Here is a 27,043-nt window from a genome sequence, read left to right as displayed (position 1 = left end):
TGGCCACCTGCTGATCTTCACCACTCCTATTTAATAGATATGAGTTTGCACATGGTGCAGCTTAGAAGTTTTACTGGACTTAAGGCTAAGACACTTCCAAAGTCTTCCACAAATATCAGACACACTGGCAGATGGGAATGCTGAAGTAGAGATTTCCATGCCACGATGAAAAAGACAAAGAGCCTGGAGCCTTAAAAAAAAAAAAAAAAAAGAGAGAGAGAGAGACACAGAGAAAAGAAAATACAACTCTTTATTTCAGTTTCACAGGATTTAGATGATCTACAAAAATTCCCTAAGCAATTTTCCTGCAGCACAGTTCCCTAATGAGACTGGGGAATCAGCTTCTCTCCACACTACCACAAATAGCTAGTCAGGGCTGAATGAAGGGCTACTGCAGGTCTGCAACAAGCATAAAAGCTTAACACAGCCTTTCAAGGTGGAAATCACACTACTGATGCCAACTTGCTGGCCATAGCTTACCCATCAGCCAACTACCTTTTCTAGTTACAGACCATCCCATTACATACTTTTCATTTGAAGCATTTCTTTGGGGTAGGTTGGTCTTCTAAGGTAGGTTTCTTTGTCAATAATGGTTACTTGGGATATTGTTTTAAGCGGTTATCTCAAGCAGCCTGAATTGAATAAATGTTATGGAAAGCATCAAAAATCACCACTTCCCCTATAAAGTTTTGGCTTAAAAAGGATCCCAAGATATTTGATTATATAGTCTTGGACAACCAGGAAGAATGAGATAGAAATGCTTCAACAGTCTAGAGAAAGAGAGAAAAAAAAAAAGAATAGTAATAAAAAAAGCCCCAAGTGAATAGCCATTACGAAAAGAAGGAAACAAACCAAACAAAAAACTCAAAAAGGTGTTTGCTGACAGGGAATTTGCATTTCTTTTAAAACATCTTACACTTTGTTTGTCTTGTCTGTTCCAGGGACATTGTCTCTCCAGACATGGCCCATCTAGCTACTCAGATATGGCCCACCTAGCTACTCAGAAGCAAAAGACAGAGAGCCATGTTGCACAGGAAGAAGAAACCTGATAATGCCTGGGGCATCTTGGCAAGAAGAAACAACAAAGAGCAGCCAGGAAGGGAAGCAGGGAAGAGATACATCTTGACAGATGCCCCCTCTCATTCTTCTCCAAGCTCCAGGCCGGGCTGGACTCAACGCCCCAACTGCTCTCCCCATTAGAATGGGGTACGTGGGAAGCATGCAGCTGGCAATACAGCTGACAGGCTCAAAAGGATCCGAGAACACCCTCAGGTTCACAAGCACACAGAGTTTGCCAAATAATTTCAGTTCATCTCTAATTGTCAGCAATGTCTATTAGCTCAGTAGTGTGGCTTTGACATAAGGATGAACAGAAGGGTTGTTACTGGCTAGTGAGAGGAGAGGATCTTCTGGTCCAAGGAAGAATAGCATCTTCCATGGCAGAAAGATAATCTTTTTCTTCCTTCCCACATAGGTTATACAGTAGGGCAGGCTAAACGACAGAAGACAAAGTGACTACACAATGGATGTCCATCAGCTTAAACTTTTCCTAATATCACATTAAAAACAAAAGAAAAAAGGCTTTCTTGTAATTGCTTAAAACTGTGAAGCACAACTGATACATTTTATAATTATCTCCAAGAGGAAAAAAAAAAGGGAAAACAGCACCATACACAACCATCACAGTACAGCACAACTCCATCTGAACCTTCAGCTACAGGAGATTGCTTGTTTAAAGGTGGCAGCTCCTTCACCAGAGCACCTCCCTCTTCGATGGCTGGCCCCTGACACCCAGAAACGCCATGCAAGTTTCCCTAAGCCAACTCAAGCTAAATTTATGCGCATGGAAAAAAAAGGGAGAGGAGAAGGATAAGAAGAGTCTCCACTAAGGCCTAAAACTGCTCTGAGCCTATGTTTTCTCAGACTACGCCAAACCTCTGATCTTTCCACATTATTTCCATGAACAACAGCCCAAGCTAATTGGACCTAAAACCACACCAAACACATTTTTTGCTTTGCAAATAGTGTTTCGTTCATGCATGTCTGCCTGGTGATGCATCATCACAATTGTAACACGACAGCTGCCAACCCTGGAAGGGTATGTTGCTTAGTGTACCTGGAATGTTAAAGGGAGACTGAAGCCGTTATATGACATTAAAATGAGATTCAATATATTTCCCAATATGACAGCCAGCAAAAGCATCCCTTAGATCCAAGGAGTGACCTCAGTTACACATTGAATCTTGGGACAGGGTCAGGCATTCAGGTGGCAACTGCACCCACTAGCAGAGGCGGGCAGCTCTGCTGCACGAGACGAGATGTACCACAAACAGGGAAAATAAACCAACCCTAAATTAAAGCACTTCCAACATAACGCAATTACACTACATAATGTTTACTTATCATATATACACTCAGAGAGAAGATAAATGTCTAGTAAAAACCACAATCCACTATTAAATAGCTATAAATACTTTGCTGTCTTCCCATTTTAAAAGCTCCCAAAGTATAAATAGTGGTCAAAAGTTCAGGGAACTGTCTTGCAGTCTGGTGCTCCATTCAAACCCTCCTATTTCCAGAGAGTCTCCTGATGCCGTATCTAATTTCCAAAATTAATATGCTTTAATTTTCCTTCTTCATGCATTGTGCTTCTTCCTTATTTAAAGCAGCAACAGCCTCTGGCAGTGAAGGACATAACATTTCTGTGAGATGAAGTTCCCCCCATACACAGGAGAATGGCATGGGTCAAGGGAGAAAAATGTATGCAAAAAACATCACACCCCACTGACCTCAGTATATTTTACATTACAATTTTGCCATTTCCAATATAGGTTCATTTTGCAGTGGACCATATCAGCCATATTGCAGGATTTACAAAAAAAATTCAGTACCTGGAGCATTGTCTGCATATAGTATGTCCTAATGCAATATATGGATTGTCTTATTAATGTGTAGTGTAGCTTGTAGACAACACGCATGCAGGGAGTACTTATGCATGCTGGGGAGGCAGCACAGGTGTATGTATTGTGGATTTGTATAAACATTCAATTATATCTGCAGATAATACGCAAGTGCATTTTTGTCTTAAAAACCAGACTGCTACACGCTGTAGGTGAAACCCCTGAAATCAGTGAGATTTTCAGTGAGGAGGGGTAGTTTGCCATATAAGCCTTCCTCCCTGGAGCCGTTAAAGTCCCCGTAGTGGGACACCTGACACAGGTTCAGACATTTAAACTGAGGTTGCCATGCTTTCAATGGGCAACAAAAGTAGCTCTGCCCCTGGTATACATTAACAAGCCTCCTTCCACCTCTTAGCACAGGCAGAGGTAATTAAGAGCCTGATTCAAAAGACACAGAAGGTTCTGGTAGCTTTTCAGTACTTTGCAACCATCCTTTACTCCTAAGTGTTTTAACAAAGTTCAGCTGTAACCACATGCTCACAAATTAATTTAGCAGAGACACCTGAAGTTTGTGTTAATACTACTGGGTTTCTCTGAAACTGCAACAGTGGAAGAAAAGATGCACCTTTTGTTCTCCCAACCCTCCTCCAAAACCAGGGACCCCAGGAAAAGGATGAAGTGGAAACATGGGGCAAATTCCTCTTTTAACCCGGGGTAAAAACCACAAACTGAATAGAAGCATTGCCCAACTAAAGACCTTAACAGTTTTGGCTTCACGTACTTCAAAGAACATAATGCTCACAGAGCTGGCACATCTGACCATTACAAACAAAATCATCATCCATTACTTCGACACAAAATCAGAGAATTCTGGTTTCCTTAAGAAGTATCAATTCCCATAAAATCTTGCTGATATTTACAGATGATCAGCTAAATGAAGATTCACAAGAGAGGCAATGAATGCATACAGGTGTCTAAAGGTTAAACATGCCAACAAAACATGGTAAATATAGGTGCACAGAGGAATTAAAAAAAAAAAAATTAGGTTCTCACCACAAAAGACAAAAATCATAATCTTTCACATCAAGCAACTACTCCACCTTGCAACTGCCATGGAAAGGAGCAACTTCAGATCCTACAACCATCAAACTTTCTCTGCTCATCATCTCAGGAGAACTTGAAGCACTGTTACGCTACAAAGCTTTAAGACTTTAGGAGTAATAGGAAGACCTACCTGAAGTTCGGAGTAGCTGAAGACAAGGAGACCCACGTGGTTGGACAGAGACATTCAGAGGTAAGGTGAAACAGCATGCAGTAAAGCTGCATACACCAGGGGCAACAGAAGCTGAAACCATAGTGGCAACAGAAGCTGAAACCATAGTAGCAACAGCTCCACAGGTACTTGGGACACACGAATTAACTCACTTCAGCTCATTAGCTACTATTGCTCTACATCCATACCATGTGAGCTGGGCTCCCCAAGCCTTGACACAGCACACCTTTAATCCTGGTGTGGATCTACTTCTAGGGTAGATAAAGCAGCTTTGTGCTATCCTGGCCAGGAAATTAGAGTGGGGACTTGCCAGGGCACTATCGAAAAAGTGTTTCCTTTAACAGGAGGCAGCTGGGAGCCTTGAGACCCTGGGGGTGGGAGGTGAGGACAGTCTGCTGAAGATGAACCTGAATGCAATTGCAAGAGCAGCACTTTTGTGTTATTTTCAGTAGAAAGGGTAAAACACGCAATATTTTCTCTACCTGTTAGCTCTCTTAAATTTCATGGAGAAGTATCCTGTTGCCTGGCAAGTTGTGGACTTGAGATTCAACAGGTTTGCTTGCCTATTGTCAGCATTTACCTGAACTGGTATTTAATAAAAGTCTTTGAAGAAGAAAATCTCTTGCCTGAGAGGAGGCTTTGAGAACCTGAGTGGAGGCCTCCAGTAGTTCCTGAGCTACTTAGTGGCAGTCAGTTGTATCCCTGGTATATCCCGTTCCTTCATAATTGCACATCGTCTCCATGATGATCTACACAGGACCCACTTTTCTGTAAGCAGTTATTGGGTGGGAACCTGACAGTAGTGTTTACACCTCTATGGTCTCAAGAATTCCAGAATCTCTCTGGCAAACATTGCTGTGTTTCAAGCAGCCAATTTGAGCAAACTAAATGTGGTTGAGGGGAGAACTTGGTCCTTCCTACATTCATCTAGGGCTTTGAACTTACCAAAATGAACCTTGATTTCATAAAATACTACTACTACTAATAATAATAATGTTCCCTTTGGCTTCAGAGCACCAGTTCCATCAAAGTATCAACTATTGAAAGTTCAACTGCTAATGGCAAGCTATTTTGAAAAGGGAAGAGTCTGGAGGCAAATTATGAGGGAAAGAATAGATATTAATAATTTTTAAAGTCATTCTGTCTCAGGCATTATTTTCCTTTTCTTTCATTATTCATGATGAGTTTTTTGCTTCAAGGCCAAGTGAATTCATAGGGCCTGACCCATGCAAACACAACCATGACTGACTGAACAATGCAGCCCAGCTGAGTCTACAAATTAAAAAAAATGAAAGAAAAAAAAGATAATTTTAAACAGTGGATCTAAACACACACATGAAAGTATAATTCTCCTTCTGATCAATTTATTTCCCAGTACTCAATCCACTGTGTTCCCGTCTCGTCCATCCTGGTGGGGGATCTGCAGTACAGGAGTTGCAACAAGCAACTTGTTTTGTTTGCTGCTGCTCTTACCCTACCTTTCTGGCCTCTGAAGCCAGCTTGGTGGTGTGAAGCCTCTTTTTGGTCAATGGAAGGCCTCTTACCTTTCCCTTTTTAGCTTAGTCCCAGAACTAATGGAAACTCAGTAGCTTCACTCATAACTTGGGTAACCTGCATGGCCTTCTGCTGCTGCAGGGCATGAGTGGACACCGTGAAGAAGTGAGACTACAGCCATCTGCATCTCTCTTTGCTGAGAAATTGAAGGGCTTGGAGGAAAAATCTCAATCCAGGAGAGGTTTTTTTTCCCAAAAAACTTCATCAGGAGAGATTTTCCTGTTTTGGGTGTTCAGATCATCAGGAGTGCTGCAGATAGACTCATGCATTACGACACATATGGATACCATGTCTGTGGCAACTGCCTCTTCCGAGAGTATGAGGGAGGCCAGAAAGAAGCTTTCAGAGCAGAAGCAATGACAATTCACGGACCTGTTTTCTCCTCCTCCAGTAACTCTCAGCATCCCCACACAGCCCCATCTTTGTATGCTGCCAAAGAAAAATGGCAACTCAGAGTTCCCTTTGCTTCAGGGGAAAAAATCCAGCAATGTTACTTTGGTATATTTATAATTGTAACCGTGTTCCCTGGAAGACAGGAGTTTGCAATGGAGTATCTTTCTCCACCTTCAAGGTAACTGGTGTACTTCGCATACTCTGAAATAAACGCACCAACATGTATCCCCACTCAGACTCCACAGATGCATGCATCTGCAGAACACACTGTTAATAATTAATATAATTGTATAAACCCCTAGGTATATAAATACACAGACAGATCCTCACACTTTGCCTGCTTCTCTGCAACAAATACCCAAACTGAAACAAACTTAACAAGATGCATTATACAAATCTGCAGACAGAAGTTGTATCAAAATTTTAACTGTCTTCAGCAAGAAAGCGCTTCTATTTGCAGTAACGCTGGCAGCATATACTGTAGCTAGGCAGCCGCATTTATTTTCAATTATCATTTTTGCCTTTTTATACAGCATAATGAAATGCCTGGTAAATTATACATTTTTGTAAAACACAAACTTGTCTCTGTACTTGCAGCTCAAGTCTTGCAGTATCATTTTGTCTGCATTAGTTCTAGCTCTTTTTATGAGGCCAATTACTTTTCTCAGCTGTAATATGCAGAGTCTGATATCTTACTTGCCAGTCCTTGTGAGACACAGCCTGGTGTAAGATGACCACATCTAAGGCTCAGACCTTTGGAGAAAAGGGTGAAGAGTCCCAGCACCCTGTTGGTCATAGCACCACCCACACCCATTTGCTCCATCTTCAATACCTAAGATTTCCAACCCATCCCCTGCTAAACAAAAGCATATTTTTTTTGAGAAAAAAAAGTGTATAGCTGCTGCACCCAGCCTCCCTTTAGAAAGACGCTCTCATGGCAGATGGATCCCAATATGCCGTCTCCCAGATCTTAAGCAACTCTGAAAATATAAAGTTCACTTAAGCCAATGGGCCATACATATCTACACCTCTTGATTCCCTGTCTCTTTAACTGGCACTTTGAACTAGTGAACATCTCTTTAACCTTGCCCCATTATCATCCTAATAGTACCTCCTGATATTCATAAATGTCTAGCAAGACTTTCAGCTGTTTGGTATGAAGAAGAAATATCCAGCTAAATTGAAAAGATTACCACATCACCACATAAATCAGTGACAGGCTGCGTGTTATTACAGTTGATTTTTGTTGACAGTTGGCTGTAGGCCGTTGTGTTTCAAATGCCTTTTTTCACTGGGAAATTAAACAAAATTCCATGCAAAATGCAGCCCTCCAGTTCAAAAACTATAAATCCAAAATTAGCATTTCATACTTTAAAAGGTAGCACAGCACAATTTTTCCATTGAAAGGTCTGTGCAGTTGTCACAAATGGGTGCTTCACACATGACACTAATGCTACTGATGCCTTTTAAGAAAGCCACCTTTCTCTGATATTATTTTCTTCTCCTAATAATCTGCATACACTGTAGTTCATCCCTATGGAAAAGAAAGAGAGCTCACTTACTTATCTCTCACATGGGAGCATTATGCTTTCAGCAATTCAGACAGATAGGGTGGATGAGAGGGGGGTGGATTGCCAAATCCTCCATGATAAGAGGGAACGAATTGTGGCCAGCGAAAGGTTAATCTTCCCTCTTCGAGTCCCTCCTTCCATCTCAGCATAACCTGGAGAGCAAAGAAAATGCGAGACTTATGAAATGAAAAGACACATCGGCACAAAACACTGTTCCTACTGGATCATGTAGCACTTCATATACAATGGCCACCCATGACCTAATTAATAAAAAGCTGTTGCTAAAAGTCAGGAAAGCAGCTTGGGAGATAGCAGAGAGGACCAGAATTTGCAAAGGAGTTTCTGCTTCCAGCAGCTGCTGATCTGCCATTTTTTGGCTCAGATATTGCCTGCTACTACACCTATTTCTTAGGGGCTCTGGTGTCAGCAAGTCACCCAAGCAGCAGTAGTTGAGATGGAACCCCTTCCCCATCAGGTCACTGACATTGGATCTGTCTTGGATGCTAGCTTGGAGAACCAACAGCAGCACAAGAAGTTTACAATTTTGGCTGTATATAATGCAGTGTATTGAGGCAAAGAACTGCAATGCTTACTCCTAGGCAGGGGGACAGACATATAACGTGGTTTGTCAGCCAGAAGATGTTACACGAGTCTTCATGCAAATACTTTGCTGGCAGCTAACTGGCTTCTGGCCACAGAGAGTCAAACATCCTCTGGTCAGAACTACTGGGCTGAAAACCATATCATCAGCCAATTGTATGTAGTTCATTTTCCTCCTGTGTTCAAGGGCAGAGGCATAAGGCCATGGGGATGATGGCCCATGTGAAGGATTGCCCTTTCTCCCAGATGTGTCCTTAGAGGGGCGCTAAGGATGGAGAGTCCACCTGGTGATCTCTGAGCTGGGTCATGCCACTAGTTGTAACCCAGAAGAAATGCATTCATAGTAGCCAGTGCCAATAAATTTTTCAGCCAATACTGAAATAGGTTCATCTGATTTCATCATCAAGCATTTTAAACAGCTGCTGCTCTCTCATTTGCTCATGGCTGGGCCAAGGTTTAGTTTTTACAGCATGTGGCAAACCTTTCCCTGGTGTAATTCTAATGACAGAACCAGACAAGATGTCCATGAGAGCCTGGCCCCAGTCATCCAGGATGGGGCAAAGTATGTCACCCATACAAAAAAGCTCTTGACACTAGTAATGGTTAGTTTTGCACCTGATTACAGGCAGAGACTAAATGAATCAAGTCAAATAATCAAAGTGAAGTACTGTTTGCTTACCAGTTGCCCTACTGGGAAAAAAAACCTGGCCAAGAAGGGTGGAAAATGGCAGCACAAAAGAAAACAGTGAATATAATGGAGCAATCCTATGTTGTTTATTGAGGAGAGGTTGGAAAGAGGCCTAAGCTTTGCTGTTGAGTGAGCTGCAGCCTATATGGAGTGATCGAATGATTTAATGTAACACTTGTTCAACACTAGAAATATTTATACTTAAGATCTGTATGGAACAACATAAAAAAGATTATTCCACTAATACATTCTCTTCCTACTCTATGTGCACATTTAATATCCTAGTATCTGATTTACAATGAATATTTCTTGCAAATTTTCCAAACACACAAGAGGCGACCTCCCATTTCTGCTTGGGACCAGCTCCTCGGGAAACCAGGCAGTGAGATGCAGACCAAACCGGCAGCATGAAGGAGGATGATACACAGTGAAAACACAACTTCCCAACCAAAAAATGCCCAGCACAAACATAAAGAAGCAAAAACAAAAGCAGGTTTTAAGTACGAAGCTGCCCGTTCTGACAAAGATGGGAAATCAAAGTGGATGATCCCTGGGGAGAAGAGGCTGAGCCGAATGAGACATTATTGCCAAGAATAATGCTTGAAATGCTGTCGGATGAGGACTGCGATTGCAGGCAGAAGCTGACTTGGTTTGTATACACAGACAGGTATTCTCTGTCACATGAACAGTCCAAGTGTGGCATCTACCTGTGCCTTCAGAGACAAGGTAGGTTGCTCACTCCATGGTACAGGGGAGTCCTTCTCCAGGTCTGCTCATGCAAAAACAACACAGAAAGGCTGATCAAGAGGAGGGAGATTTGGGGGCACATGTGCACCCTCACCCTACTAGAGGAAGGCATCACAGGTGCCAGGGACTGGTGAAGGAAACATGAGGGCTTTGCCTGAGGAGCAGCCCAGAGCTGAGGTCCAGCTGCAGCAAAGCTGATGTTGAACCAAGGCATCCTGCTGCATCAAATGGCCTCGTAAAACAAGTCAGCAAACCCACACAAAGAACATATCAACAGCCAAAATGATTCTAAAACAGAGAAGATGACGCAATCTGGGGTGGCAGTGGTGGGAGCACATGTAGGAAAGGAAGGTAAGAGAAGGTAAGAGAAGAAGCCTACAAAGAGGACGACTTTCCCTTGGTCGAGGAGGACTGTGTGAGGGATCGCTTAAGTGATCTGGATGTCCACAAATCCATGGGCCCCGATGGAATGCACCCACGAGTGCTGAGGGAGCAAGCGGATGTCATTGCTGAGCCACTCTCCATCATCTTTGAGAGGTCCTGGAGGACAGGAGAGGTGCCCGAGGACTGGAGAAAGGCCAATGTCACTCCAATCTTCAAAAAGGGCAAGAAGGAGGACCCAGGGAACTACAGGCCGGTCAGCCTCACCTCCATCCCGGGAAAGGTGATGGAGCAGCTTATCCTGGAGGCCATCATGAAGCAAGTGGAAGAAAAGAAGGTTATCAGGAGTAGTCAGCATGGATTCACTAAGGGGAAATCATGCCTGACCAATCTGATAGCTTTCTACGATGACATGACTGGCTGGGTAGATGAAGGGAGAGCCGTGGATGTTATCTACCTTGACTTCAGCAAGGCTTTCGACACAGTCTCCCATGATATCCTCCTAGGGAAGCTGAGGAAGTGTGGGCTGGATGAGTGGTCGGTGAAGTGGATAGAGAACTGGCTGAATGGCAGAACTCAGAGGGTTGTCATCAGCGGCGTTGAGTCTAGTTGGAGGCTGGTGACAAGTGGTGTCCCTCAGGGGTACTGGGCCCAGTCTTGTTTAACTTCTTCATCAGCGACCTGGATGAAGAGTTAGAATGTACCCTCAGCAAGTTTGCTGACGACACCAAACTGGGAGGTGTGGTAGATACACCAGAAGGCTGTGCTGCCATTCAGCGTGACCTGGATAGGCTGGAAAGCTGGGCAGAGAGGAACCTGATGAGGTTCAACAAGGGCAAGTGCAGGGTCCTGCACCTGGGGAGGAACAACCTCATGCACCAGTACAGGCTTGGGGCGGACCTGCTGGAGAGCAGCTCTGCGGAGAGGGACCTGGGTGTCCTGGTGGACAACAGGTTAACCATGAGCCAGCAGTGTGCCCTGGCTGCCAAGAAAGCCAATGGGATCCTGGGGTGCATCAAGAAGAGTGTGGCCAGTAGGACGAGGGAGGTTCTCCTTCCCCTCTACACTGCCCTGGTGAGGCCTCATCTGGAGTACTGTGTCCAGTTCTGGGCTCCCCAGTTCAAGAAAGATGAAGAGCTACTGGAGAGAGCCCAGCGGAGGGCTACAAGGATGGTGAGGGGACTGGAGCATCTCCCCTACGAGGAGAGGCTGAGGGAACTGGGCTTGTTCAGCCTGAAGAAGAGAAGGCTGCGAGGGGACCTTATAAATGCCTACAAATATCTGAAGGGTGGGTGTCAGGAGGATGGGGACAAGCTCTTTTCAGTGGTGCCCAGTGACAGGACAAGGGGCAATGGTCACAAACTGGGGCACAGGAAGTTCCGTCTGAACATGAGGAAGAACTTCTTCCCTCTGAGGGTGACGGAGCACTGGAACAGGCTGGCCAGGGAGGTTGTGGAGTCTCCTTCTCTGGAGATATTCAAGACCCGCCTGGACAAGATCCTGTGCAGCCTACTGTAGGTGACCCTGCTTCAGCAGGGGGGTTGGACTAGATGACCCACAGAGGTCCCTTCCAACCCCTACTATTAAAAAAAAAAAAAAAAAAAAAAAGCACAGGAAGCCCGAGCTGGCAGTCATGGAGGAACAGGTTGCTTCAAGAGCCTGTGCAGCTTTAGAAATGGAAAGTCATCTCCTGCCGTTCCCTGACATGCAACTCTTTAAAACTTTTGTTTCTCCAAAACTTTTGGTTTTGGCATCGCTACAGACATTGTGTAAAGGGGAGAGTCACTGCATTTGTTGTTTCAGCGAATGTAAAGGGTGCAAGCAATCTCTTCACTCATTTGGCATCATTTTCTGCACAGCCCAGGTGATTATATCTCAGCAGTAATTTTTGTACTGAACCCAATAAGATGCAATGAAATTATATTGCTTATTTCAGAGACATCTAGCTTTGACTGAAAGATTGCACTCAGCTTTGGATCGTAAGCCTGGGGATGCCATAAGAACAAGTCAATTATTCCACGAATGAAGGGAAATAGTTTACAAATTTTAGCTGATCTAAGTAAAGAAGATTAATAAAACTGTAAACCATCAAATGATGTGTCTTTTTATAATTATCATCATGCAAGAAATATAATGTTAGTTGAGCAACATAATTCTTTTTGTGTTTTGGGATTTCCTACTTTGCATCATTTTTGCCTACAGATCTAGATCTCCAGAGCAGATAAATTCTTTTTTCTGGTGCCGCACATAAATGCCACTTGACATGAAATTTTTCCTTTCAAAACATTGTTCATGTGGCTGTACTTAGAAAACACAGTTCAAATACTGTTCTTCACTTTGTTCTTGCAAGTTGTGAGTAATACCCAGAATCATTCACATAGTGAGAGCAGTGCTTATGACAGGAGTTTTGAAATAACATCAGCTGGCCGTGGCTCACAAGGCTCGAGTACTGTGATCTCTTCTGACTCCAGCCTCATCAGTATTAGCAGCTGAAGTTGGATTTAACTGCTGCCTAAGTAACAGGGGTACACAAGCTTAGTGCACTGTCTTCAGGTGAGGTGCCCAGAAAACTCTTGAGGAAAAAATAAATTTATAAAATATCCTAAGGGATATGAGAATCGGAGCTGAAATTTAGTATTTTCCAACTGTTCTCACCCTTCCTCCTGGGACTGCCGTTGATCTTTGATCACTACCCTCATTTACAAATGCTGTCATCTCAGCATTCTCCTCCTAGTCCGTATCATTAATACAAATCTGGAAACAATGGCTTTCTCACTGCTAAAACATCACAACATCCCACTACTTGTTTCCTCTTCTAAACTGGATCATTCATTATAACCCATATCCCCCAAAGAATTTTATCACTTGAAAACAGTTTGCAGTGAATCTAAAGTAGCTGGAAAATCATCTTCTCAGAAATTCCTGCGTATGCTGGAGCTGACTACTCCTGGAAGCCCAATAAAGTACCCTCTGCAGGCAATATCCATTTTCCTTCTTTCTCATAGTCTCCAGCAGTAACCCCTGCAGCTGTGCATGATCCATTTTTTTGCTGCTGAAACTCACTGCTCAGCTACATTAGCTCTTGTATCCACTTCATCCCAGAGAGTTGCAATAATTGCCTTTTGCTTTGTTGTTCCCACCACCTCCATGCTCATCACAGAGATCAGCTTTTCTTGTCTCTCTCCTATACCCAACTTGTTATTTGTTGGTTTTTCTTGCAAGGGACAGACTGCAGCTCTCTTGCCCCATTCCAGTTTTTCAGGGTGTTTGTGCAACTCGTTTAGAATATTTCTTCCAAAATGGACATCTCTACCTCTCAGCATTTGAATGTAGTATTTTACTTTGCTTTCCAGGGTCCCCAGCAGCAGAGTGTTTGTGTGAACGCTGGCCTGTGTCATGGAGTATCACCAAAATACTTTTACCTGCAGTTTAAGAGAGGCGTGAGGAGGGATTTTCCCAAAAGAACTGGGCAGCCATTAGAATTGTGGGGGTTTTTGTAATAAGTGAAATAGGTGTAACATGCTCACTGTTCTGTACTTCAGGAAGATTATGCAACTCAGTAGTGTTAAAATACATTAAGGGTGAGGCTTGGGACACAAATTACCCAACTGCTGCTGGAAAAGAAAGAAATGCTGAATATAAAACAAAACAGTGTGGAAAATATCCTATGGCTGCTAATGGTGAAGGTAGCTATGGATATGCAATATTTACCATCCAGGAAGTTTGGACCAGGTCTTCCCTTTGAACCATTCACAGTCAAGAATAAACTCCAATGTCAGTACATGCATGGGTGAAAATCTGATGTGCATGAAAGAAAACCACGCTTCACTGTTCTAAAAGTCACCAAACTATTTAAATACGATTGCAGATTTTTTTTTTTTAAATGCAGATGATCAAATTCTGAGCTAACCTACAGAACTGAGGAGGACCTTTTCTTAGGACATATTGTATTTTGAAATAACAGCAAATTCTGGACAGCTGAGACATGGGTAATAAGGTCTGGAAAGTGCAGGCAGATCCAGGCTTACCAAAATCAGCCTCAAAGTGTTGCTCACAAATTGTCACCAAAGCACTGTGAAAGGAGTGCATACAGGGCAACTTTTGCAGAGATATTAATGAAACTCTTATTTCCAGGGGCTTTCAGTGGATATTATGTACCCGTTTCCCTATCTGAAAATGTGCCTCTTCATGTAAAACAAGAGATCTTCATATTTTTAAACAACATATCAACTCGTGTAAAATTTCTCCTTTGCTAAGGTGAACCAGCCATCAAGCAGGGGTGATCTTGTCCAGAAATACAGGTGTCTTCTGGAAATACAGGTGTTTCCAGCTTTCCAATCCATGTCAGTGCAATGCACTTGATCTTCCTAATCAAGTACAATTCGTTATAATATTAACAACAACACTGACCATACATACAGATATAAAAAAGAACTCTTTGCTGTTGCTTAATGCTAGCGGGAAGCCCACAAAGGCTGGGTGGCCACACACTCAGCGCACTGGGACAAGGCAGCATGGCTTCATCCTGAGGCCACCAGTCCAGGAGGAGACGTAGAGCATAGTCCCACATCTGCTGCCAGCCAGTCCAGCAACTCTGAGTCACTTTGCACTTTTTTTTCTCTCTCACCATTTTCTATTTAAATCTGAATCTCTGTGAGACAGCAAATGTTTTTCTTCAATGGAGTGTGCACAGTTCCTGCCGTGGTGGGAGTTGTGTCTCAGCTGGGACCCTGAGGTACTGCAGCAAGAAATCAAGCAGAAATAGCTGGCAGGTGAGAAGCAGCACCCTTGACCTCAGCAGAAATCTTCTGATTTCAGAGGTAGCTTGTTTTAATCTGAGAGCAAAATATGTTCAGGTATCATCCAAGTCTGAGCATCCCTTGCTATCTCAATTTCTTAAAATGAGTGAAAAGGCATCCTGTGTTATCATGGTGGAGAATTTGAGTTCTGCAAAAGACTTTGTTTCTTTGCCCAAGCGACCAAGTTGGAGGTCATATTTTCACGAAAGGTCCATGAGCACACCAGCTGCCTCTCGCTTCTCATTTTGCTTTTAAAAAACAAACTGTAGACCAGGCAATGCCACATGACATTAACATGCAAGAGACTCCTGAGCCCAGTGGGACCTCAGCCACCGCCATATGAGTAGCAGACAGACGCCAAAAAAATCTGAAGACCTACTGGGGCATGCAGTAGCCACCCTGCATCTGACACCTGCAACGCGAGGCCCGGTAGAAAGCCCCATGGCCAGCTCACAAGAATGGCCAGCAGCCCCAGCACCAGGTCTGCTGCTGCACTGTGTCCTTGCTCATCCCCAGCATGGAGGGGACTTGGACAGCCAGTTCTCAGGGACAAACCACTCTGAGCATAAATATCTCCTTGTATAGGTCCCGTGGGGCAACTCATGCCAATGCAGCATGAACTACACCACAGCCGGCAGCAGCAGGGATGCGACGGGGAATGTAGCTCGTTGCTTCTTTCCAGGCAGGGCCAACAGCCTCATGCCCTGGGTGAGAGCATGACCTGCCAATCTGCTCCCTGTGCCTGGGGACAGCTGAGCCCCAGCCTGGCTAGGATGCTCCCATGGAGCTCCTTCCTCCTGTGCCTCATACCACCTGCGTTTGGGAGGTCCACTGCTCCACTTAGAACATTTGCAAGACCCCACCACAGCTAAATTACTACTTTACACCTCACATGAGTGGACATGCGGAAGCCCCACTTCTCCCCCATGTACTTATTACTTTATACCTGTTTCCACCTCTGAAACGTGTCAGCATTGCCTAAGACGGCTGTCGCTGCGGATGTGAGCAGCATGTGTGTTCAGCTTCTCACCTGAAATATTTGCATGAGCCACTGGTTTCCTCTCTGCCCCAGTGGGGAGAGGAGCATCTTTCTCTCACTTCTCCATTTTGTCATGATCTATAGAAGTAAGTCAAAAGGGCAGGAATGAGGGTCTGACATCCTGACACTTTGACTCACCCTCGTGAAAAGTTATTGGTGTCAGTACAGCTACAGCTGCTCGCTTCCCCACCAGCCTCTTTAATTCCTGTTCCTTTGCCACACTCGACGATAAACATTAATGAGCTTCTACATTCCCTTGCTATCGACTTTACATGTCACAGTCAAAGGAAAACATACGGACACCCATACACACATCTATACACACACACATGCAATTTATCAGTTAACTTCTGGAAAAAAATTGATATATCTACTCTGAAGACATGTGTAGGTTGTGGCCTTCAGCCTTATTTGCCTTTAAAAACCTAGCAATGACAGATATTGTAACATCTTTTACCCAATTAACAAAAAAACTTTGGCTCTGAAGAGCTTTTTCTTCCTCTTTTTGTGCTAAAGACCATGGTTTGCACTCTACATTTGTCAGACCAATAAAAGTTGCGCTGTGAATGGTACCTTAAATTCCCCATTCTCCCGTGCAGAGCAATCTATCTCTGTGTATCACACTCCCAGTCTTCACATCTGAGTACCTATAAAGAGATTGCCAAGTAAAATGTCATGAAAGCTGCTCTCCATTCTCACTCACTAAAACTTTGTTGAATTTGCGTAGTTTTACATCTATTACGGCTCAAAGACTTTTTTCCTCTCCCCTGCAGGGTTGTTGAAGCAGCAAAAGTAGCGGAGAAGGAAAATCTTCAGGCTAGCTCACCACTTTCTCCCTTTAAACTGCTGAACAGAAGTATTAAGGTCTCAAAGTTCTATTTTTCTGGTTTTTTTAATCACTGACTACTGCAACTCAAAATGCCTCATCTGTATCAGCAGCTTTAGTCACACTGATAATGCAGATTTCCAGGCAAGATACTCAGTGAGCCTTCTGTAGTTTTCTTCTAACAGCAAGATTGCAGAAAAATTTTAATCTAACAATTGACTTTATTCTCTCACTCAGGTTTTCATTTTCTCCAAATGGCAGGAGAAAAAAACAGCAACAATAAAAAAGAAATGCAATTTTTATTGCATGGAAAATGCCTAAGGGGAATGAACTAAATTCAGCACTAACATGCAAAGGCAGATTTTAAAGTTGCAAAATCAGAACATAATTTGGCCCAATATTTTGTTTCAGCATTTAGCTCAGTGAAGAAAACAGGACGTTTTTTCCTTCCTGGGAATTATTGTTAAAATGAAAAATCAGTTTTCACAGACAGAAAAGTATCATTGGTGCAAGCAAGCATGAACAATGCTAAATCTTGGTCATGCGTAAAACCCAAGTGGCCAAAAAAATGCTTTTCTGAGAAAGCTGGCAATCCCCATTTTGGAAAGTTATTCAATACCCCAAGCCAGCTTGCTTTACCAGCACTATCTGTGGAAATTTCTCTCCTTGAAACGATGTCTACCTAATTTGTAGCAGTTAATAACTAACGGCATATAATTTTAAATCCCAGCAACACTTTGATAGTTCCTACTTTTAATTAAACGTGATTCGTAGCGATGCAGGAAGTGGCAGTGTGATAGGTGCGATGCAGGAGCCACAGCCTGTGATGAGCGGGGCCAGCAGTGGCAGCATCATCCCATGTGTGTTGGCATGGGCGTGCCTGGCAGGACCCTCAGCCTCCTCTCCTAACTATGCATATTAATTCAGACTCCTGTCAATCAAGGCTTGTTACTATGGTAATGGTGGGCCTAAACTAATCAAGAGTCACTCTCCCCTCTCTGCGAGTATGGACAAAGAAGCCTATGCCAGAACCCGGCTGCAGAGTTCCTCTGGACCAAGGCAGCAGGGTAGGCATGCAATAGGAAGTTAATGATGTATTAAAAATGCATGTTAATTGATAAGATTTTTTAAATTACAGGGGTTTTTTGTATCGTAACAGGTACATTAGTGGTAGGATGGCTGGTCACAGTTGGAGCGAGCAGCTACCACCTTCTCACCGCCTTGCATGGCCATTGCTTCTGCCTTTGCAACCCCTATACATCCTCCATCAAGGCTGGGAACTAAACAGTCCCGTATGTTACAACACATCCTGAATAGATTGTGTAACTGCAGCTTGGACATCATTCAGGCATTAAAGCAGAGATTTTCATGGGCCTAAAGTAGATCTGTGCACCTTACTACCACCTGAGCCTCTGCTCAGGAAAATCCTGAGCTGTTTTGACTGAGGGTCCACAGCCATCAAACCTCTGTCTCGCAGGAGGTGGCTGAGTTTCAGCATGCAGAGTCTCAAGTCAATTCTCTATCTGCTTCTGAATTTATTTTGCAATTGCAGTATGTCTCTCTCCACGTACCATTAAGGGCTCTATTCTTCTATTCGTCCCCCCGCCTTTCTAAAACATCATGTTTATGCAAGTGGACAGAACGGTCTCATATTTGGGTCACACGTTTGCTGGAGGTCACCGAAAGGCTACAAAATGGAGCATGCCTAATTCCACTATTTCAGAAGTTTTCTCACATGTACTCAAGACAATTATGCCTATTAAATGAGTTCATTAATTTTCAGAAATCCTTTGAAATTCTGACATACCAGAAAATATGCTGAACTTGTAATCCATGGAGGTGCTGAGGACCATAGCTTGGCTGCCTGTGATGTATTAAGTGTGTCCTGTTTCCATCACAAGCTGACTAAACTAAGTAAATAAAACAGAGCACTGAGGTCCATCAGGCAACCTTTTGCAGCATCACTGTCATTGGCCCAAGTGCCACTCAGAAAAATTTAGAGACATGGGATAAATGTCACTGATGGTCTTTAAGAGCTGTGGGGTTTGTGGCAGGACAAGACATGTGAGGCAATTCCAGGACCGAGAACTGGCTCAGTGCTAAGCTGCGAACTTCAGGGATGCAGAAGGAAAGCAAAGCAGGCTCTGTGTGTCCTTGTAACTTTTCTGCATTGCTCTGGTGGCTTCTGCATGGGATGCCCTGGTCTCTGCCCTCCCAAAGGAGCACAGGGACTGTAGAAGGACGTTTCTTAGGCTAAGCCACAGGTGGAGAAGGAGGGCACAACTGAGCCATGGAGCACAGGCAGAACCATCCTATTAGGAAGTAGCTTTTCCTCACAAAGAAATGTCATAATATTCAAAAGTGCTAAGCATCAGTAACTGCCTCATGAGTAAATAGGAGCTGTGGGTGCCCAGTCATTGCAATTACATCCCACAAATGCTTAGGTGCCTCACACTAACCACATATGAATGCTTTCTTGTAAGTGGTAGTACAATGCATGCAAACAAAAGTTAGTAGTATATTGTTGCAGTGTTAATACTATGCAAAGACGATGCCATGGGATTGGTTTGGCATCAAAAAGTTCTCGGACCCCGCAAAAAAAAGTGTGCTTGGGGTAGCATGCCTCTGAGCAGCACAGTCACTTCTGAGGAACTCTGTATAACCTCTGTAGCAATTTGGAAATTAAAATGTGCACAAGATGATAGCTCATTAAGAAGTGTTTCCTTTTGGTGGATAGGAGAGCATTTATCATAGTTGGCCTGCACCAACAATCAGCTTTGGACAGCAGCCACCTTTACTAATGAATGGGAGGGAACAGTTTTTAATCTCTCCGAGATCTCTTATCAATTGGTTTCAGATGATGTATGGTAGGTTTTATTCTCCAAGAATTACGACACTCCTCAAGTGCCAGCAGAGACCCAATATGGTTTTTTGTATGGCTTTGTCTCCTGACACTATGTCATTTCATCTTGACACCGTAGCAGTCTCCCTGCAGTCTCACAGCTATTGTCTCACATTATCCTTGTCTCCCCGGACTTGCATTGTCCTGCCTTCCCTGGGATCACACTAACTCAGATTTAAACAAACAGGAGGTGGGGGGGAGGGTGGTGGCAATAAACCAGCTGATACCTTTGATTAATTTTAGCCACAAAATATTAAACAAGATGGTTTGCAACTCCATGTTTTCTGATATTGTGAGAATTAACTTGCCTAGATTGATTATGTTTACTTTGCACTCGCCTGAGAGTCACATAAAGCCCTTGAATGCTACCTGTGCACACTGGCAGCCAGAAGACATTATACTGGCATTGAAGAGAGAGAGCCTTTGATCAGGTCCTCAGGAAATACTTCCTCCATCTTCCTGAAGTGTAACTTTAGACCAGTCTCTACCAAAGCCACTTCACTCTTTTGTGCATCCCCTTGAGCTCACTGGTGAATGAGCTGAAATCTGCTCCTTTTCCTTTACTAGGTAGCATGTGTCAAGGATCCCTATCATCACTTTTATTCCTTGCTTTATTTAAAGCACTCCTTGCAGGAGCCCAGGGTGTCAGTGGTCATGAAAAAAGCATAGCTGGAATATAACAGTATTTTATACTCTCTAGGTCAGGCAATTAACTGCCCATTAGTGGTTCTGTCTCAAGTCTCAGGCCTGGATCCCTAGCAATCGCAAAGAAGTGTCAGTTCTCCCTCAGGAAAAGAGGAAAGACCAGTCTCCTCGTGGGACTTGCCCATGTGCTGGAGAAAGGCAGAAGAATGGTTGAATAAAGCAACACACTTTGCTGCATCTACCACTCTCTTGAGACTCACTCTCAATGGAAAGCTGCTGAAGTCTGGTGGTTCTGCCCCGCTGTTGTGCCATTTGTTTAGGACAGCAGTGGTTACTTTAAAGGGTCTGGGTGGCTGGAAGATCACTGTAGCAGGTCTCCTAAATCCCCCCAAATTGCTCACATAACTCCAACAAGGTTTCAGTCCAGCTACTTCATAAGTCAAGAGAAATTTTCTGATCGGTGCCATTGGGCAGATCCTTAGCCCTTGAACCTGCTCTACCAGATTTCACAAGATCAGCCACTGAGGATTTGGTCCCAGGTGAAAGCAGAGAACAAGGGGGAGCAGAAAAATGGGGCAAGAAAGGAAATCAGATGCTTTCTTTTGGTCAGTTGCTATGGATTTCAGGATCTTAGGCTGGTATAGGAAGAAGGACCATACTGACCCTTCACAAGAGAAATCCCCTCAACTCCTATCAGTAAGCACATGCACGGAGTGCAGCATCTGCTCCAATATGTGGATTTCCATGTCTTCTCTTTCTAATCACCTCTAGGAGAATAACTTCATGTAAGATATCAAAAACAAGAAGCAACACATTAGAAGAGTGCCACTTGGAAATAAAGCTCTGTTTTTACTGGATAGCTGATCTCCTAAAAGCAGTTACTTGAAATATCTGCAGATCGTTGCGATCTGTGAATAATTGCTATCTGCACATCTCAAATTCTTTAGAGTTTTGCTATTACATAGCTGTGCATGTCTATAAATAGTAGAGCAATGTTGCTCACTGCATAATACAGTCTCTGTGTTTTTACAACTCATCATGAACTTCTATGTAATTTACTTTTTATTGAAGAATTCCAATTAATGGCTTCCTGGTGATTTTAAAGCCTTAAATTATCAGTCTCTGAAAACAAAGCACAGAACATAATTATCATAAACCAAGAATTTTTCATTTTGAAGCTTATCTGTTTGTGCTAAGTATCTTGTCTATAAGTAATTAGTGCCTTTACTTTTTTCAGTAAAAATAATCACCATGCTATGCTTCACCTTGAAATTTTGTTAACTGCTACATGCACTGTATACATTGTATTTGAAAATGCACCGCCTTGGACCTGCTTTAAAGTATTTCATCAAATGATAATAGCAACAACAAAATACATCTGTTTGTCAGAAGAAATTATGTGACATATTAAAAAGACCTACTATATCTTTTTCCCTTCTAAGAGTAAAAGCCTTTCAAAAATATACACTTATTTATTACTATGGTGGCATAGGACAATGGTTAGCTGCTTTTAGGCTATCTACAATTCCCAGCTGCTGATCAGAACCAATCAGCCAATCGTATATATTTACAGAGCACCCTTTACATGGATATCTGCCTTTACTGAGACATCTTTGCTTTGTGCTTAGCACGTACAGGAGTTCAAAGCCAGGAGCAAACCAAACCAAGACAGGAAACAGCCGAGGTACGTAACAGGAGAAATCTGTAGCACCCTTTCACAAGCACTACTTGTAAGGGAGGAATTTAAACCTGACACGTGATACAGTGAAATCCTGCTCCTGACCGGTACCTGGGGAACCAGGGTGGAAGGGGAGCATGTATATTTACATTCACTCTAGTGCCAGGAGCAGATTTGCGCCACTGATGCACAGACCTTTGCATGAGTTTCCTGTGCAGTCTCCCTTGGATGCTCAGTATCAGGCTGTGTTTGCAGGTGGGATGACTTTTCCAAACTCCAGGCAAATCAGTTTACAACTTGGAGTGTGAGGGCTTGTCCTGCCTGCCATTATTTAATTGTTGCACATCCCTCCATTAGACTTGAGCAATTTCTGTACTGTATGGGCTCCCCAGATACATCTAGAGTCCCCTCCAGCAATGGGCTACCAGGATGGAGGGAGACTTTGGTGCAGAACTCTGGTCTCACGTTTGCTCTACACATCCAGATCATCCTGTAAGCCACCCTGCAGGGTGGGGACCAAGCCCTAAATGGGAACCAGTGTGCCGTGTCCCAGCCATACTCAATATTACCACAAGTCTAACACACACAAGCCTGCTTGATTTCCTTGTCTTGTATAGTAATGCCTTTTCTATTGTGGCTCACATCAAGAAAAGAAATCACATAGTCAATAATCTAGTAGCAATGCATGTTGGATAAAGCAAGGAGGAATGAATTAGGAAGGTAATGAGAATGCTTCCCTACAAGGATATGTTCCTGGTGATCTGTGGTCTCTCCTTGAGAGCAAGCTCATTTCCAGGTCCCCCAGACTGTTAATCCAGTAACACTAGCGGCCTAAGATAGCCAGGTCTCTACCAGACACTGCACCCTCTCCAATGCTTACAAACAGGTATGAAGCAACTCCCTGCTTTTTCTTTTATAAGGGATTCTGCTGATTGCAGTAGAAACTTCCTGAAGAGTGTGAATTTTAAAATGAACCTATAAAATATTAACTCCATGATTATATACCATAAATAGACATGCCTTAAAAATCTTCAGTCATATTAGAGCAACATCTCTTATCAGCTCCCCTCCCATCTCACTGGCCAGCTCCTTGCTCTGTGTCCCCTGTGCACCATCCCAACTTCTTATACCAGCTGGATGACAAATGTCTCTTTGAAATCTGCAGGGGATTTAAGGTCCCTTCCCAGCCTGATCACAGCACAGATCGGAGCTGGTGATCTTCCAGCCCCAGCTCACGTCTTCTACATACTTGAACCAGGTTCCTCAGCTTCCCTTCTGAGCTCCCTCTCATTTTGGCAGATATCCAGGCCAGCTGCTAAAATAAATCTTTTTTTTCCCCTGTGAGCCCTGACGTTCTTCTACTGGCGAAAGGTAGCAATAGTGGTGGTGTTTCTCAGCTTTTATCCTAACTGTACAATCCACCCTGAGCCACCTTGTCCCACATCTAACCACATACACAGGATGAAGGAGAGAAGCGGCACAGCTTGCCGTCTGCCTCGCAGTCTCTTTGCTTCCAAGCACTAAGTAAATGTCAGCTTTTTTTACTGTGCTACATACATTGCTAATTTTAAAAGGAAATCCAATATAATTGTTTTTCATGCTAGCTGAGGCGATTCTGAAATTTAATAAAAATAGTGGAATTTTTCATTAATGGCAACAACGGTTTAAGCTAGCACTAACTTTCTACAGCAGCAAGACAGGAGAACAGATAAAAGGAGATCATTCTCATCTTGTTACAACTGTCTTCAGTCACAACTTCAATGGCAAAGAATTCAAATGCATCACTATTGTTTTACTGAATTAACATTAAAAAAATGGCACAACGCATTATATCCAAAGTATCTACAAATGTTTTAGGGAGAGGGACTTCCCAAGTACCTAAAAACGTTAGGCCCAATAATGTTTTCTAGAAGGCAAAAATGCAAGGGCAAGGAAGTTGAAATACTCTTTCCTGATTGGGTGTTTCTATTGCCCCAGATGTGGCAGGAAAGGGACAAATTACAGCTTATCAGGGTAGAAACACACTTAAAACATCCTCCAGCCTAACCCTGCTTTGGCGGCAGCCCACCCTTTGTGGGAACCGCTTCTCCAGTGGGTACCGAGCTGCATTACAGAGCCAAGCAGGGAGGTGCATCACTCACTGAGAAATTACTATACCATAGTATTTAGTATCCATGTATTTAAAAGTAGATGCCAGTATGGACTTTGACTTCCATGACTGCAGCTTTGTGGTCTGCCACCACCACATTAAGGAATAAAACTAAGGGAAATAATGTGAAAAAAATACTTTGCTTCCAAAGCATATTTTCTTTACAGCTGTCATTGGAAAAAAAAAAGTCTACATTAAAACTATGATGACCAGTATTTGTTCTTTGAACTTCATTGTTGTAGAAGGTCTCCCCAGGTCTCACTCATATCCAAGGCCAAAGTAAGTAAGGTCCTTCCTCTCCCCTAAATCTACCATTACTAAATCAGCAATTTATCATCTCTTCTCCCAAGGCCACTGTTGAGTGGCCACCTTACAGCACATTTGCAGTCAGCAGAAAAACTGGGGAAAGGCAGATGGTGGCCATCCACGCAGCACGGGGGAATCACAGGAGCACCACCAAGATGCTCATCCATCTCCCAGACACATCATCTCGTCATCAAGCAAATGCTTTTCCTGTGCCTGTTTGTCAGTACATAACCAAATAAGTGCAAAAAGTAAGAACAATATCTACTCACTCTACAATGATGTTACCCCGGCAATATCTGCTGTCCCTTTCATAAGATACATACGGCTGCTCTTGAGGTTGTATGGGCAGGTTGACATGCAAAGCAGAGAGCAGATAACCCTACAAAATGCATGCCCAAAGACCCTGCCCAACTTCAATGTCACACACGCTTTTATTTTGGCACCTGTATCTTCCCATCAGCAAGACCTTAGTTTAACAAGAAACATACACCTTTACTTCCCCTCTCTTTTGCTTCTGAGTCTGGCTTCTTTCTGTTCAAAAGCCAAAGAGATCCCAGAACCCACTTCCTCTGAGAAAGAATACAGACTGAAGTTTAGCTTCAGGTTTTGCATCTGCCAGCACCGCACTCTAATATTAGGAAATATCAGAGATTACAGAGAAACTGAGAGCAGTGCTTCTGCAGGAAGACTTGAAAATTATGAATGACTCTTTGCAGAATGGTCCTTCCTTTCTGCAGACTTGCATTTCTAAGTTGTTTGTTACATATTTTTCCAACTTGTCACTGCAAGCAAGGAACTTACTGCAGCAAGAAATTCACTGGGTTTTCCCAAATATTTCCCAAACGGTCATGCTTGTCTCCCCAGGTATCTTCGGTGCAGTTCAGGGCAGAGCTTCCAGGCTGGCAGATAGCGCTTTGCGCTGGATTGTCCCAGCCACAGTAGCAGAAATCACTGGAAACTTTGGGGTTGGAAATGGAAATTTGCAGCAATATGTGATAATGAGGAATGCGGCTCTTGTCTCTGCTGCAGAAGCCTGACCTTTTAACAGAGCAAATGTCAGGGAGAGATGCACAAATGTGTTTAGACCAATATCAGTTGCTTCTCTGTTGGGGGTGCTCACGCAGGCGCGGGCACAGCAAGGGATTTGCAGATGCAGAAGGGGCATGGTGTTGCAGGTCACTCTTGGAGAAAATAGCCCTGGAAATCATACTCCTAGGTGCAAGGGAGTAGATTACAACAGAAAAATGGACTTTCCTTATCCCAGTTTTCGCACACCTGTGGTGGCACCTCACAACACCAGCTCACATCAGAGCAGATACTGCACTGTCTTTCTGCTGGTCTAGTATTCCTTCTCTGTCTGCTTCACCCAAAACACCTCTAGTTTCCAGAGGTGTGAGAAAGGACTGAGCTTACAAACGGGTCCAAGGGAGAGGATTCAAGATGTGGATGAGAGTCAAAAGCCAGAAGGGCAGCTGATTTGGGTAGGAATGTAAATCCGTCACTTAAGATTCCAGGCCTAACTTGTGGCCCATCATCTGTACATTTGGAACCTCTGGGTGTCTGCACATACTCGTTTCAAATGATGTTTTTGTTCCCCTGTCAATTAAGGAAAAGCTACTACTGTTCAGGGTGGAGGAGATCTGCTGCTTACTCTTCCCACATTAAGATGGGGACTTCTGACACAGTGACAATACAAAGCAGACCTATGTGATCCCAGGATCCCAGATCTACCTCTCCTCTTCAGTCCAGGGAAGTCTAACAGAACACATTTCTAAAAGTCTACATATTGAACCCAAGCGAGCCCTTAATTTAAGTCAAGTTCAATGCAACTGCCTACTTTCCTAAGGGGAGCCGCACTTTTGTGAAGGAGACCAACACAACTTGTGCCTTAGCACAGAGTCCATCAGGCCAGTACATTCAAACAGTGCAATCAATAACTTGTCATCGCAGACTGGAGGACACCAGGCACCTACTGGCACTAGTTTTGCTTAATTTCTCAGGTACACTTCGAAGGTAGGTGAGGGTATCTAATTTAAAATACACAGGAGGATGCACACAGAGTCAGCACCCTTTGGTTCCTGTTCTGGTTTCGGCTGCTGCCGGCAACAACAGCGCCACGCGGCCGCCCCTCCCCCCGCCGGGGTGCGGAGGAGAATGGAAAGAAACAGGCAGAAACCGGTGGGTCGGGATAAGAGCAGTTTAACAGAGCAGCAAGCAAAGGGAACAATAACAACAACGATCCAGAAAAGAGGAATATACAAAACAAACCCGCAGAACAGACCCGCTCTCTCGGACCGAACCGCCGCTGAGCCCTCCTGAGCCGCGAGAGAGTTCCCGCCGCGCCGCCCCCCCCCACCGGAACCCAGCGTGACGGCACATGGTACGGAATACCCGGCTCTGTTTGGCCAGGTGGGGTTGGGTCAGCCCCCACCCCCCGGCTGTGCCCCTTCCGGGATTCCGGTGAAAATTAACCCTGTCGTGGCCAAACCCAGGACAGTTCCTTTTAAGCAATGCCACAGCAAGGCAAGAACATTGGTGCCCAAATCTGACCACTGCAGGAGGTAGAACTCCAGTGCCCAGAAACTTGCACGC

The sequence above is a fragment of the Opisthocomus hoazin genome, chromosome 2 (assembly GCF_030867145.1).
Source record: "Opisthocomus hoazin isolate bOpiHoa1 chromosome 2, bOpiHoa1.hap1, whole genome shotgun sequence".
NCBI classification, from domain to species: Eukaryota; Metazoa; Chordata; class Aves; order Opisthocomiformes; family Opisthocomidae; genus Opisthocomus; species Opisthocomus hoazin.
Note: the sequence above shows the minus strand (reverse complement) of the source record.